Raw genomic sequence first — 13,117 nt, forward strand, 5'->3', positions numbered from 1 at the left:
GGGTCCAGGGATGGGGATATGTGGAGGTTGCCAAGAGGGAGAGCAGCACATTCACCATTTGCTGCTGGAAAAACATATCCATGCCTGGGGTTCTCACTTCAAAAAGAAAGTTGAAAAGCTCTAAATGGTTCAGAGAAAAGCTCTAATAAAGGGAGAAAGCTGGTTTTGAGTGAGAGGTTAGAAAGTCAATCTGCTCTGCTAATGCAAGGGAGAGTTCAAAGATGCCGACGCTGAGGCCCATAAATATTGCAAGAAGAGCCAGTTTCCAGTGTCAGAGCCTCTCCCAAGCAGCAGAAACAGAATGATGGCCCATGGCTGCAGGACTGGGCTGAAAACACTCAGAGTGTAAATCTGGAGCCACAGAAATGGAAGGGTGGCAGTCACAAAAAGGTGAAATGGTCTCACCAGTGTTCACAGGGAGCTCAGCCAGGGGCACAGGCAGCACAGCTCAGGCACTCACTGTGCCCACAAAACCCCCTCATTTTGCTCATGGCCATGGGGACTGAACAAGTCAAGAGCAAAGAGCAGCAGTGAGGTGAGGCAGCACTCACTGCCAGCTCAGCAGCATCGCCCCTGGGCCCAGCCCAGCCAGGGAGAAATTGGCTGCAATTGGCCCTTCTTGACATTGTTACCTGCAGAGAAGCCACAAAAGGAGCTCCCACACCTGCCCCAGTGGCTGAGGAGCTGGCCCTGACATGGGAGCCCAGCAGAGAGCTCACAAAGCTCCTCTCACTGAGGATTACCTTCACCCTGGTAATCAGATATTCCTTGTGCTGCTCTTCTCTCCTTCAAGGCAGGTGGAGGGTTGAGGCAGATTGGCTTCACAGTGGAACATTTTTTTCAATTGTCAATAATTCAATTAATGGCTGTGAAAATGTCCATCAGGAGTCTGGTGGCAGCCAAGTGATCTGAGGGTCACTGAGGAAAGAAAAGCAACAGCAGAGGGAAGAAGCAAGAAATATGAGCAGTGTTCTGCAGGGACTCCTGGGAGAAAAAGAGGACTTTTCTTCATCTCATTTCATTCACAAAAAAAGCTTTCAGAAGGTTTGCATCTTGTCTCACTATTCAGGTCATCTTTTAACTGCTGATAATTTTAATTTCAACAGGCACTTAATGTGCTAATCAAACCCAATGGTTCTCAGCAGGATGGAAAATCCCAAGCATGGACGTGATTTTTTTTTGCTTTTAAAGGTAGACACTGCAGTGTCAAGAGAAAAAAAAAATAAACAACACATCTTTTATAGGGATTATGTATTATTCTTTTTTGCTTATTTGATTTTATATCCAGACACAGATTCCCTCATCTGCTGCATCTCATAGTAGCAAGAGGGACACAGCACAGGGCAAATGTAATGAGGGGTCACTGTTTCTTTTGCCATTAACTACAACTTCTTTTTCTCTAAAGGTGACAACAAAGCCAGAATCTCTCATCTGCCATCCCTGCTCACAAGGATTGAACACCTATTCCCTTCAGGGGCAGGATTTAGAGCAGGTGGGGGTGCAGATGTGACACAGAAGTTCAGGACAATGCAGGCACTTCAGGCACAGGTTCACTTTCCTGGATTCCCATGGCAATGGGGCCCCAGCTGATGAGGAGCCTCCATGGGATCCCTTCCTGCCTTGCTCCTGGGGGTGGCATCACAACCAGGGAGAAGAGAAATGCCTACTCACCTTCCCCTGAGTCAGGCTTGTAAAATACAGCCTCTTGGAGAGACCAGCACCCCAGTGAATCCTGGAGTGCCTGGGTGACACATGGCTGTGTGATACCATCAGTCCCAGAGGGGGAATTCCTGCCTGACACCATAACTGATGGGTCACACTGGCTGGGCAGCATGAGGAAACTCCCAAGGAATTCCCAAGGAATGGTCCAAGCCTTCCTTTCATGACAAGAGGTGCTCCCTGAGCAGGCCAGGGTTTGACAGAGCAGGAGGCTGGTGACAACATGGAATGGCTCATCCCAAGCAAAGCAGCCTCTTCTGCATTTGAGAACAGACTTCAGGATTGTTCCCAAATCTGTCCCTACAGCCAAACCTTCACACACAGCATGTGGCATCCCTGCCTGACCATGGCAGGGTAGATAGATGAGACAAGAGGGAGTGGTTTCAAACTAAAAGATGAGAAATTTAGATGTTTTGAATAAATATCTCACGGAGGGCAGTGGCTCAGGTTGGAACTTGGAATGGGTTGCTCAGAGAAGCTGTGGATGCCCCAACCCTGGAATTGTTCAAGGTTAGGTTGGTGGGGTGGAGAACAGCCTGGTCTGGGGGAATTTGTCCCTGCCAGTGGCAGGGGGTTTGGAACAAGACAGTTTTTAGGGTCCCTTTCAACCCAAACCATCCTGGGATTCTGTGATTCCATGCTCATGTTCATCCCCAGGTCTGCTGTGCAGCTGTCCTTGTGAGGGTCAGCCAGCCCCCTTGAGACAGTTCTCATGGAGCTGGGGAGAGAAAAGCAGGATTTCCCTCCTCTGTGTACCTGCCAACAGCGAGTGAGCTGGGAGCTCACTGCCCAGGCTGCAGCACACAAGGGCATCTGGTGAGAGTTGGTTTCCAGAGGCTCAGCTGGCAACCTTGTGGGGAAATACTGCAGCTGCTTATCAGCCTGGGTCCTCTGGTGCTTTGTCCTCCAGAGAAATCCAATTAACCTGCTTCCTTCTGCACTTAGTGTTTCTAACATCAGAGCATCACCTGGAAGACCTTTTAAAGGCAAAATAAATGCCATGGCAACTGCCAAGGTATTTCCAATAAATCCCAGCTGTGGCCTTCATTCTGCAAGTCCAGGAGACATTTCCCACATTGTAATTTCTCTCTTCCAATACCCTCTGTTTCTGGGGAAGTATTGACTACGTGTTAAACCTCCAGATTTAATTTTTGGTTCGATCCCTTGAAAGAGCAAGAAGCCCTCGTTGAGTTTATCTGGAAATGCTGATAGAGAAACACTGATTGCTGTGATTAATTGTCACAACTGTGGGAGCATCCTGTTAAGGGAGAAATTAGACTCAGCCCTACATGGGTTATTTACAACCCAGCTGCTCCAGCCATTAAAATTGCCCTGAATAACTGCTTCCCCCACCACAGTCTGAACAAGCAGATTAGTGCCTGAGATCACAAGCCCCCATGTTTTCCAGCTCAGTACACCTCATCACAAAATAAAGGCCTTGCTTGGATAAATAGCACTCCTGAGGGCACTGCTGCTGGAATGAGCCTGCCCTAGCAATGCCTCCACTCTGGGAAGAGCCTGCTCTGAGCACTAAAGAAACCCATCAGAAAGAACCTTGGATTCTGGATGTTTATATCTTTGTAGCTGTGGAAACACAGTGAAGAGGGTTGGTTTTTGTTTTGCAAGGCAAACAGGAGATCTGATATCAGATATTTCAAGGCTTCCCTCTCAGCCTGTTGCATACAACGGCCTCTTGCCCAAGCTGTGTCTTTTTTTATATAAATGCCTCCCTTTCCCTAGAAGAGATCAATCTTCCCTGTGGGATCCTCATGCAGACAAATGCCCCAAAAGTATCCACAGGGATAACCTTTCCACTGTCACTGCATCCCTCTTTTCTCCTCTCTGCTCTGGCTCTTGTCCCCACTTTGCACAGCTGCTGGGAGGGTTCCCTGCTGCCTCCTTGTACCTGGTTTCATAGAACCAGAATTATAGAACAGTTTTATGGGAAGAGGGCATCAGGACCACCCAGTTCCAGCCCCTTTGCAGTGGCCAGGGACACCTTTCATTACACCAGGTGTCTCCAAGCCCTATCCAGCCTGGCCTTGAACACTTTCAGGGATGAGGCACCCACAGGTTCTCTGCTTTCCTTCCTACCATGCAGCCCAAGCCCAGCAGTGACTGAGCTGTTCTGCCAGCAATCACCACCAAGATCTCCTCAGAGCAGAGCAAACCCCCCCCTTGCATCTCTGCTTTCTCCCTTCTCTCCAACCCATCAAGGAGAGTCAGGACCCCAGCAATGGGAGCTGACAGAGACTCCAACCTTCTGCCAACTCCAGCATTCACTGGCTTTTGAATAATGTCCCTCCTGGCACAGAAAAACCTCGAGCCAAACCTACACAGGGCAGTGATCAGCCCCTCATAAAACCTCCTTGCAAACCACCTGATGCTTACATCACATCAGAATTTCTTCCCCAAATACCTGCATGGCACCAGGAGTGCTGATCCCAGCCTGAGCCCTGGGCACCTCAGTAATGTTAAAAACAGGCACAGCCTATTATTGCATGTGCCTGACACACGAGCCTGCCTTTCATGATGCCTGTGTGCTGTTTTTCCCTGCAGCAACCCCAGCAAACAGAGTAACCTGGGGCAGCACAACGAGCTCCTCTAAGGCAGAGTTAAGGAGGTGATGATAAACTCTCACCACCATAACTGAGCCCACGCACTCAGCACCAGATGTGTTCTGCATCCTGCAAAAAAGGCTCCAGGCTAACCCTCAGTGATGTGTGAGCCAAAGGGTTTTCCCAGCACTAGGCTGAGCCTGGCATGAGGCTTGGGAAGGGAAGTGCTCCTTGGAGCAGGACTATCCTCCAAGAGAGTGCATGGGACACCACCAGGGATGGGGCATGGAGCCAGAATTTCCCTCCTTTGATAATGCAGGAACAGAAACTCCCTGCTGCAAAAACCAAGCAAGTTCTGGTGGGGGTACATGTATTGATATGACAAGGCAGAAGGGCTTTAAACTGGCAAAGGGTGGGGTTAGATTAAATGTTAGGAAATAATTCTTCCCTCTGAGGGTGCTGAGGCTCTGGCACAGGCTGCCCAGAGAAGCTGTGGCTGCTCCATCCCTGGCAGGACCCTTGGATGGGGTTGGAAACAACCTGGTCCAGTGGAATCTGTCCCTGCCCATGGCAGGGAGTAGGAACTGGATGATCTTGAGGGTCCCTTCCAACCTGAACCATTCTCTGATTCTGTGACCAAAGGCTGGAGGCTGCTGTTGTGTTCATTAAAAGAACTTTTAAACTCTGCTAAGGAAAGCATAAACATACAGAGGAAAGGGAAACCTGGATTTGGGTAGGATTCAGTGGCAGGACCAGACAAAGAAGCCATGAGTGAAGGCAGGTAGCCCCAACAGACCTAGGGGAAAAGTATGGACAGGGAGAGAGAATCAGACCTCAGAAAATCACTTCTGGTACTGTCCAAGTTTGCAGTGAGTGGCTTGGCAAGAATGTGATCTTGTGTGCAAGAGCCTCCAAAAGGGAGGGTACAGGAGCTGTTTTGCTGGGGGATGTTTGGATCAAGACAGCAGGGTGAGGATCAGAAGTGAGCCAAATCACATAAATCAGTGTGATTTCAGGGCCTGATCTCAAGCCTTTTGAGGATAATTAAGCATCATAGCAGATCTGAGACACTGCTTCAGAACTCTTTCAACATTCAAGGCCTGCAAGCATTTTTTTGATGTGTAAGAAATTGATTCTTTCTTGCCAGGAATAGAGATAATGTGCTATTGATGTCCTTAGGTGTGAGTGTCTTTGTGGACATTTAACATAACCCTTCCTTTCTGCAATTAAAAAACAAAAAACAAAAAACAAAACAAACAAACAAACAAACAAACAAACAAACAAAAAAACAAAAACAAAAACAAAAGAAACCACCAAAACTGAAACCTCTTAGGGAAAGTCTCTTGCTCAATATCTGATCTAAATCTCTTCTCCTTCAGCTTAAAGCCATTTCCCCTTGTGCTGTCACTCTGTGTCCTTGTCCAAAGGGCCCTCTCCAGCTCTCTTGGAGTCCTTTAGGTACTGGAAGGTTCTCTAAGGTCTTCCCAGAGCCACAAGACCAGCTCCCTAAACACTACATCCCTTTGCAATCATGCATTTCCTCCCCCCTTTCAGCTTCAGTTTGTAAACTATTTGTATGGTGATGGTTTTTAAATAGCTCCCAATGAGCATTTTACATACAGGGAATGTCAGAGGAAAATAAATCTGTGGGCTGGAGATTTATGTAAACACAAATTCCCTGCAACAGCAAGTTCCTCACTGCATGTGGCTCATTTTACAAAAACACATCATCAGATAAAGCTGGTACGTGATTCATTTGCTGCCCTCTGATGTGGTGGGGCTCTGGAATGAGAAGTTTAAACTATCCTGCTTAAAATCAGGCTCACAGGACTTCCAGGCTGAGGAAGCATGGCTAAAGGCAGGCTGAGTTTATAACAGACATGGAGTTGTGCAAAAACAGATTGTTCTGTGGGTGATAAAAATTCTCATGGGGTCTAGGAAGAGGTTTTGTTTAGCTGTGCCAAGCTGTTGGTCATAGAAAGTCATAATTATATCTACTGGCCTGCTCTGGAAGCTGTTAGAGGCTTGACATTCATTGCTAGTGGATGTTTTATCTTCCCCTGCTTGTGCTAGAAATATCTGGGCCCACAATGATGGCAGAGTGTTAGACAGTGCAAAATATTAGACCAAAATAGATGGGTCCTGTCTTTCAGCAGTACTGCTGACTTGCTTAATATCTAATCTAAACAAGACAAAAAGCACTTTGGTGTGGAAATCCAGGACTCTCTGCAGGGAAATCTTTTAGCCTCATTCCTCAGAGAGGAAACTAAAGCTCTGGGTGAGTTGCTTCCAGTGTGATTTGATCTCCAAATCCCCAGACTTTACATCCTGGCCACAGTCTGTCTCACCACAGTGGTTACTCACACTCATATGACACAGGGAGGGTTTCACACTGGAGCTCAAAATCCTGTTTTGTCCCTTAAGCTTGTGTTGGATGTCTCACTCTCCATGAGTTACCCAAGTAAAATGCTCAGGTAGGGCTTGTGCAGAGAAAGAAAACCCTGGCCCTTGGTCTCCCTGCAGTAAAACTCCTTCTCCAAACCCATCCCAGGTCTTCTGGCCACATACTGAGCCCCCCTCTCTGCCTGTATTTTGGAGAAACTGGGTGAAGACAGCCTCCAAGCACAGGTGTGAGGAACTTTTGTTGGGTTGGTGGGCAGGTTTGCTCTGGAGAGCAGGTTGGGGTCGATGCAGAGGGTGAATGAACCTTCTCTGAGCATGAAGGATCATCCCCCACAACCAGAGGAATCCTTGGTCAGCACTCCAGGCAGTGGTGGGGAGGGAATTGCAGAGCAAAACTCTTCAGCCATCACCAAATGCACTCACCAGGGGAGCTGAGAACCAGGCACTTCAGCAAAAAACTTAAAGAAGAGTGTGTGCATGGTTCTGGCTCCCAGCACTGCCCCCACAATCCATCTGCTGGGAGCTCCCTCTCCTCTCCCAAGGGATGTGTTATTCCCAGCTACTCCCCCAGGACCTGAGAGGAAATTCCCTTGTTTGCCAGTGTCCCACAGCCCTGGAGTTTCCCTACAGAAGCCTGCCCACATTTTGCTCCTGACCACAAAGCATTTGCTTTGCATTTAGCAGGAACAACCAGTTTAGTGTTGGAATGAATGATCGGTGTTAATTAGCATCATTCAAAATTAAAATAAAGGTCAGAAGAGGGTAAGCATTATCAAAGGGCCTTGTTTGCTCAAAGGAAACATTAATGACACTTGTTCAGTGCTTCAAGATAAACTTGTTCAGGCACTGAGTTAATGAAGAAATAAATACTCCTCTCCACTGAACGTCACTACTCCTCAAACACAAACCACATGTCTTTCATCTCAAGGTGTGCCCTGCCCTATCTCTCATCTCTCCTGGCTGTTTCATTCCTCCTCACTCTGGAGATGCCAGCTCCCCTCCCTGAGCAGCTGCAGGATGGGCCCAGCACTGGGCTTGGGCTGGCAGCTTCCCACTGCAGAGCTGCCACCCAGGGGCTCCTGCAATGGCACTCACTGCCCTTCCAGCTCTCCTTCACTGTGAAGCAATGGACACAGGGGTGTCACAGGCCTTGGCACTATGGGCCAGGTGCTTTCAGGACCTCAGATTGACCAGACGGTCCAGACTAGCATGAGTCCTCTGCTTCCACCCTAAGCTGGGCATCCAGAGGGACCTTGACAGGCTGGATCCATGTAAACCTTGGGAAGTTCAGTGAGGTCAACTGCAAGATCCTGCAGCTCAGTCAATCCCAAGCACAGGTAAGAGATGGGAAGAGAATGAGTAGCCATTAGGAGAAGGATTTAGGGATGCTGGTGGATAAGAAGCTGGACATGACCTGGCAATGAGTGCTGGCAGCTCAGAAATTCATCTGTGTGCTGGGCTGCATCCCCACACATGGGCAGCAGGGACAGGGGAATTGTCCCCCTGCCCCCTGCTCTGCTGAGAGCTCTCCTGCACTGCTGCATCCAGCTCTGGCACCCCCAGCACCAGAAAGACATGGAACTGCTGGAGCCAGCCCAGAGGAGGCCATGAAGATGCTCTGAGGGCTGCAGGACCTCTGCTGTGAAGACAAGCTGAGAGAGCTGGGGGTGTTCAGCCTAGGTAGGAAAAGGCTCTGAGGGCACCTTCTAGAACCTTCCAGCACTTAAAGGGTCTGCAAGATCTAGCAATTGGACAAGGGGGAATGGTTTCAAACATACAAAAGACTGGTTTGAATTAGATATAAAAATTCTTCTCTGTGAGGGTGGGCAGGCCCTGGCACAGGGTGCCCAGAGAAGTTTAGCTGCCCCATCCCTGGAAATGTTCTAGGCCAGGTTGGATGAGGTTTGGAGCAACCTGGGATAGTGGAAGGTGTCCCTGCCCATGGCAAGGGCTTGGAATTAGATGGTCTTGAAGATCCCTCCAAACCCTTGTGGGATTCTGTGCCTGATGCTCCAGGGTTTGCACCTCTCTATGTAGATCACAACCTGCCGTGGGTAGGGCCACCTTCCTGCCCCAGGTCTGTGCAGCAGACCCAGCTGAGGGTCCCACATACACCCTCACCCACAGGATCATGTGTGGGTCCAGATCCTTCCCAGCTGCCTGCAGGTGCTTTGCTGGTGCAGCATAAGCCAGAAATAAATGAACTGAGCTCTCACCTGAGAGCTGGGTCACCTTCTGCAGGTGCTTCACTGCATTGACAACAGAGGGAGCCCGAGGATGTCTGTGCTCCAGACAGGCACATTGGGGGTGGGATGAATCCTGGGCTAAATAAATATCAATACATTCAGAAACCAGCAGTAGCAGCATTCACAGATATTTATATATACACAGAAGGAAAGAGGGAGGGAAAGTACGTGCACAGCCTTTGGCTTCTGCATGACCCCCAAAATGCCATCAATCACTTTCAGCAGGAGAGCACAGCACTGCAAGTTTTTCATCCTGCCACATCTCCCACACTGCCAATAATTTGCAAACCCTGCCCTGCCATCAGCAGTGGGGTGAGGGGGCTGCACAGGAGGAATTGGGGTGGGGGTTTCCAGGCTGCACCCTGGTCCATGAGCCAGGAATGCAGCGCTCCAGCTCCTGCTGCTAAAAGCACTGAAGGCTCAGGAAGATGATATTTCCATCTTTTGGAAACCAAACACTGGGAACACGCCTACACAGCCGTTGTCATAATCTCCTGAATTCACTCAGAACTAAAGAACAGTCAGAGGTCAAACTTTTCCTGGCTTAATAGAAACATTATCAAAATTTTAACCACTTCCCTGCTGGCAGCTCACGGATCACCCATTCCCAACCAAGATATGATGAGCACACACAGGCCTTTGCAGCAGCGAAACCTCTCTTCTCCCCCTTCCCTCAGCACTCAGGGAAGTGCACAGGGATGTTTCTGACACTGGTGAGGAGGAGCAGACCTGTCTGTGTGAGGACCATCTGTGGGAGATGCAATCCTGCAGCCATCCCTCGCCCCATCCGGCTGCAGCACCCGGCAGAGCTGCTCGCTGTGCCAGGAGCCAGCCCAGCACTGCTGCCTCACCCATCTCACACACAGGAGGAGAACATGGGCTTCCAGGGGGAGCAGATGGGCACCTGTCAGCAGCCATATGTCAGGAGATCAGTGCTTTGGATTGTGCTTTAGCCCAAAAAAATTAAAAAAGGGAAATGGAAAAGGAAAACCACCTTCTGTAGGATTTTTCATCACGTGATCCTCAGATTCTCTGTGGAAAAAAAAAAATTGGCAGGTCTTCCCTCTTTTTTTTCCCTCCAGCCTGGTATTTATCCCAGCACCCCTCACCCTTCTGGAAAAGCAGCAAAGAAGAGTCCACTTCCCTGAGTTATTTCACTCTGGAAATAACCCTTTTGTGGGAGATGAGGGCAGCTACACACAGATGGCCAACCTGGAGAGCAGGAGCAACAAACTGGTGAAAGATCTGAACCCTGCAGCTCAGCACCATCCCTGCTCAAAAGGTCAGGAGTTAATTCACATCCATAGGTTGATGGCCATAAGGATCCCAAGCAGTGAAAGTCGATAGCAGACAGCAAGTGTGACACATTAGACAGTGGTGGGTGAAGATGCTCAGGTAACCCTATCCTGCCTCCAGCCCTCAGTGTGGAGGTTTTTGCTCCAGCCCAGCTGTCTCCAGCTCAGGAGCCATACGGCTGGTGCCACTTCAGAGAGGAGATCAAATTCGGAGGCAGCAAAGCAGGAGGTTGTTTGCTTTCTGCATCCCTGCTCAACTTTTGGCCTCCTACTCTGATAATGAATTTCTGGGAGGTTCTCAGCATTGCCTGCTCTTTAGCAGACTGCACTTCCAGCTACAAAAATAGCACAGACACCAAAACGATCTTCGGGAATCAGATAAGAGCTCCTCCCAGGAGGAAGAAAAAAAAAAAAAAGGTTTCTTTCTTCTCTTTTCTTTTTCTGTTCTTTGTGTTTTGAGGAGGCTGGTGTGTTACAAATACAGATTGTGATTTCCATCCCAAAGTTCCTCTCAAGAGCTCAGCTGGCACCTCTGCACAGAACTGGCAGCAGGCACGGCTGGGATCAGCTCTGCAGCTTCCCAGAGCAGCACAGCTCACTCCAGCTGCTCACAAAACCTGCCCAAAGAACTGCACAGCACAGCTGCAAGAGACCTTCTGGTGTATGAACTACCAAAGATGGCAGAAAACACTGTTTTCTGACATTACTTCCTCCTAAAATAGGGTTCAGAGAGGAAAATGCGTAGGTAAAAGCTCTGTCACATCACAGGTTTCTTTCACAAGGAATCATTCCCACTGAGTTTTGCCAAGGAAAGCCTTAGGGAGCCTCCCACGTCTCCAGCTGGTCACCACACTCCTCCCTTTGTCTGGGTTTGATGGTGACCAGGCTATCCCAAGCCACCCCAGCCCATTAAGTGGGGACCAGTGCCTGAGTTGGGTCAGTGATCTCCCAGCCCTGTGGCTTCTGTCAGCTCTGGGAGGGATCCCACCAGCCCTGGAGATGGGCAGAGATCAGCCCTGGGAACATGAGGGTGGGAGAGGGGAGGGAAGGGAGTGTGGGATTTCTGCCAGTCCCTCCCCCACTTGGTGCTTTTCATGGAAACATATTATAAACCTTTCTCTTCTGTAAAATGAGAGCTTCACAACCACCTTATCTGCATATCATTACTGATAACTCTGATGTGTGTGTCCGGTCATGCTTTGAACTCCCTGCCCCTTGCTCAAATCCGTGTGCACAGGAACAGATACCCACAAGCCCCCAAAACAGAGCCTTCAAATGCTACATAAACACAGATAAATACAGCACAATACATCAAATGGAGCCACGAGGGACTTCCAGTGGTGTCCTACCTCTTCCCCCAAAGGCAGGGTGAAATTACACTTTATTGCCCAACCCAGTGCTAAAAATATCCATTGGCCAGAATTCCAGTCTTCCTGAGCAACTGCTTCCCCTCACTCCCTCCTTTTGACCCTTCAAAGCTTTTTCTGGAATTGGATGTTCCTCGCTGCAGTTTAAGCCCAGACACTTTCCTGTCCCTGGCAGACCCAGCAATGGTTCATTCCATCCTGCTCCCAGCACACATCTGGAGCTGGTTACAGCTCCCACTCAGCCTTTGCTACGTTTGCATCTCTCCTCTAGACAAGCAGTGGCATTTTTGTTTTCAGGAAAAAAAACAAAGAGTCAGTGGTGGGTCACGATGCACAAAGCGGAGCTGGTGGCAGTGCTGGCAGGAGAGGGGGATGTGGCTCATTTGTTGGTGAGTTGTGGTAGCACAAAAACAGGTCCCAGCAGGGGCACTGGGGCTAGGCACTAGGACACCCCAGAAATGCTTTGCAGCACAACTTGTGCTGGCATTCCATCCCCAACCCTGGGCTGGCACACATGTGCAAGGCTGTGTTTTGAAGTATTTTTCCTTTTTTAATGCTCTTCTAAAGATTTTCCTTTCAAGAGGTCAGAAAGTGAGACATAGTTATAAAATAGCTGTAAAACCAGAATGAGTGCATACTGGACCAAACCTCCATGCTCCAGCATTGTCTGACAGAGGGAAGGGATAGATGGGATATTAGGAGGAAATTATTGACTATGAGGGTGTGAGGCCCTGGCACAGGGTGCCCAGAGAAGTTGTGGCTGCCCCATCCCTGGAATTGCTCCAGGCTGAGTTGGACAGGGCTTGGAGCAACCTGGGATAGGGGAAGCTGTCCTACCATGACAGAGGGATTGGAATAAAATGTTCTTGAACATCCCTTCCAACCCAAACCATTCCATGATTCCATGAGTATGTTTCATGATCTGTTGTGGTCCTCACCCTGCTCCCCTCCTGTGCACAGGACAGCACCTTGAGCATGACTCAGCTCCAGCCAGGAATTCACATTTTCCACCCACACAGCTGCAGCTCCTCCTCTGCAGCTCCCTGTTGTGGCTGGGGACAGGACACAGGTCCAGCCCTCTGCTGCTGCACCCACTGAGCACATCTGCTCTGCCAGCACTTTGCACCAACACCTTCCATGGGAGCCCTTGCTGGAGAGTTCCTGCTTCTCTCACACCTCATTGCATCTCCCCTCACAGAGCACAACAATCTTGCAATAAGTTGTGTAGCAGGGAGAACAGGAGACAAAACCTGCTGCATACATTCCTGTCACTGTTGCTCTCTCTTCCCTTTAACATCAGCAAATACCATTGTAAAGCTGTGATCAGGGACAGGCAGGAATTTTTGAGTCCTAATGAGAGGGAAAACACCACCTCCTGCACAGGTTAGCCAGCCTGTCCCTTACAGAAATTCCCCATGAGTTTCTACCAGTTCAGAAGAAATCCCATCTGAAAGTGTCAGGGCCTCAGGTCAGTCTAAACACCCTTCTGGGAGCATCCTGAATCTTCATCCCTCCCCCAGCCTTGGAGA

At 49.3% G+C, this 13,117-nt stretch overlaps 1 long non-coding RNA gene across 1 annotated transcript; it reads left to right on the forward strand.

Annotated features, from left to right (window-relative positions):
* The first annotated feature begins 701 nt into the window (after window positions 1–701).
* LOC306803656 lies at window positions 702–3,069 on the forward strand. The gene is made up of 2 exons (XR_013774654.1): window positions 702–1,044; window positions 1,406–3,069. It is a non-coding gene; the product is annotated as an uncharacterized lncRNA (long non-coding RNA).
* The last annotated feature ends 10,048 nt before the right edge of the window (window positions 3,070–13,117 follow it).

Source organism: Erithacus rubecula (genome assembly GCF_903797595.1).
Source record: "Erithacus rubecula genome assembly, chromosome: 6".
In the NCBI taxonomy this organism is placed as follows: domain Eukaryota; kingdom Metazoa; phylum Chordata; class Aves; order Passeriformes; family Muscicapidae; genus Erithacus; species Erithacus rubecula.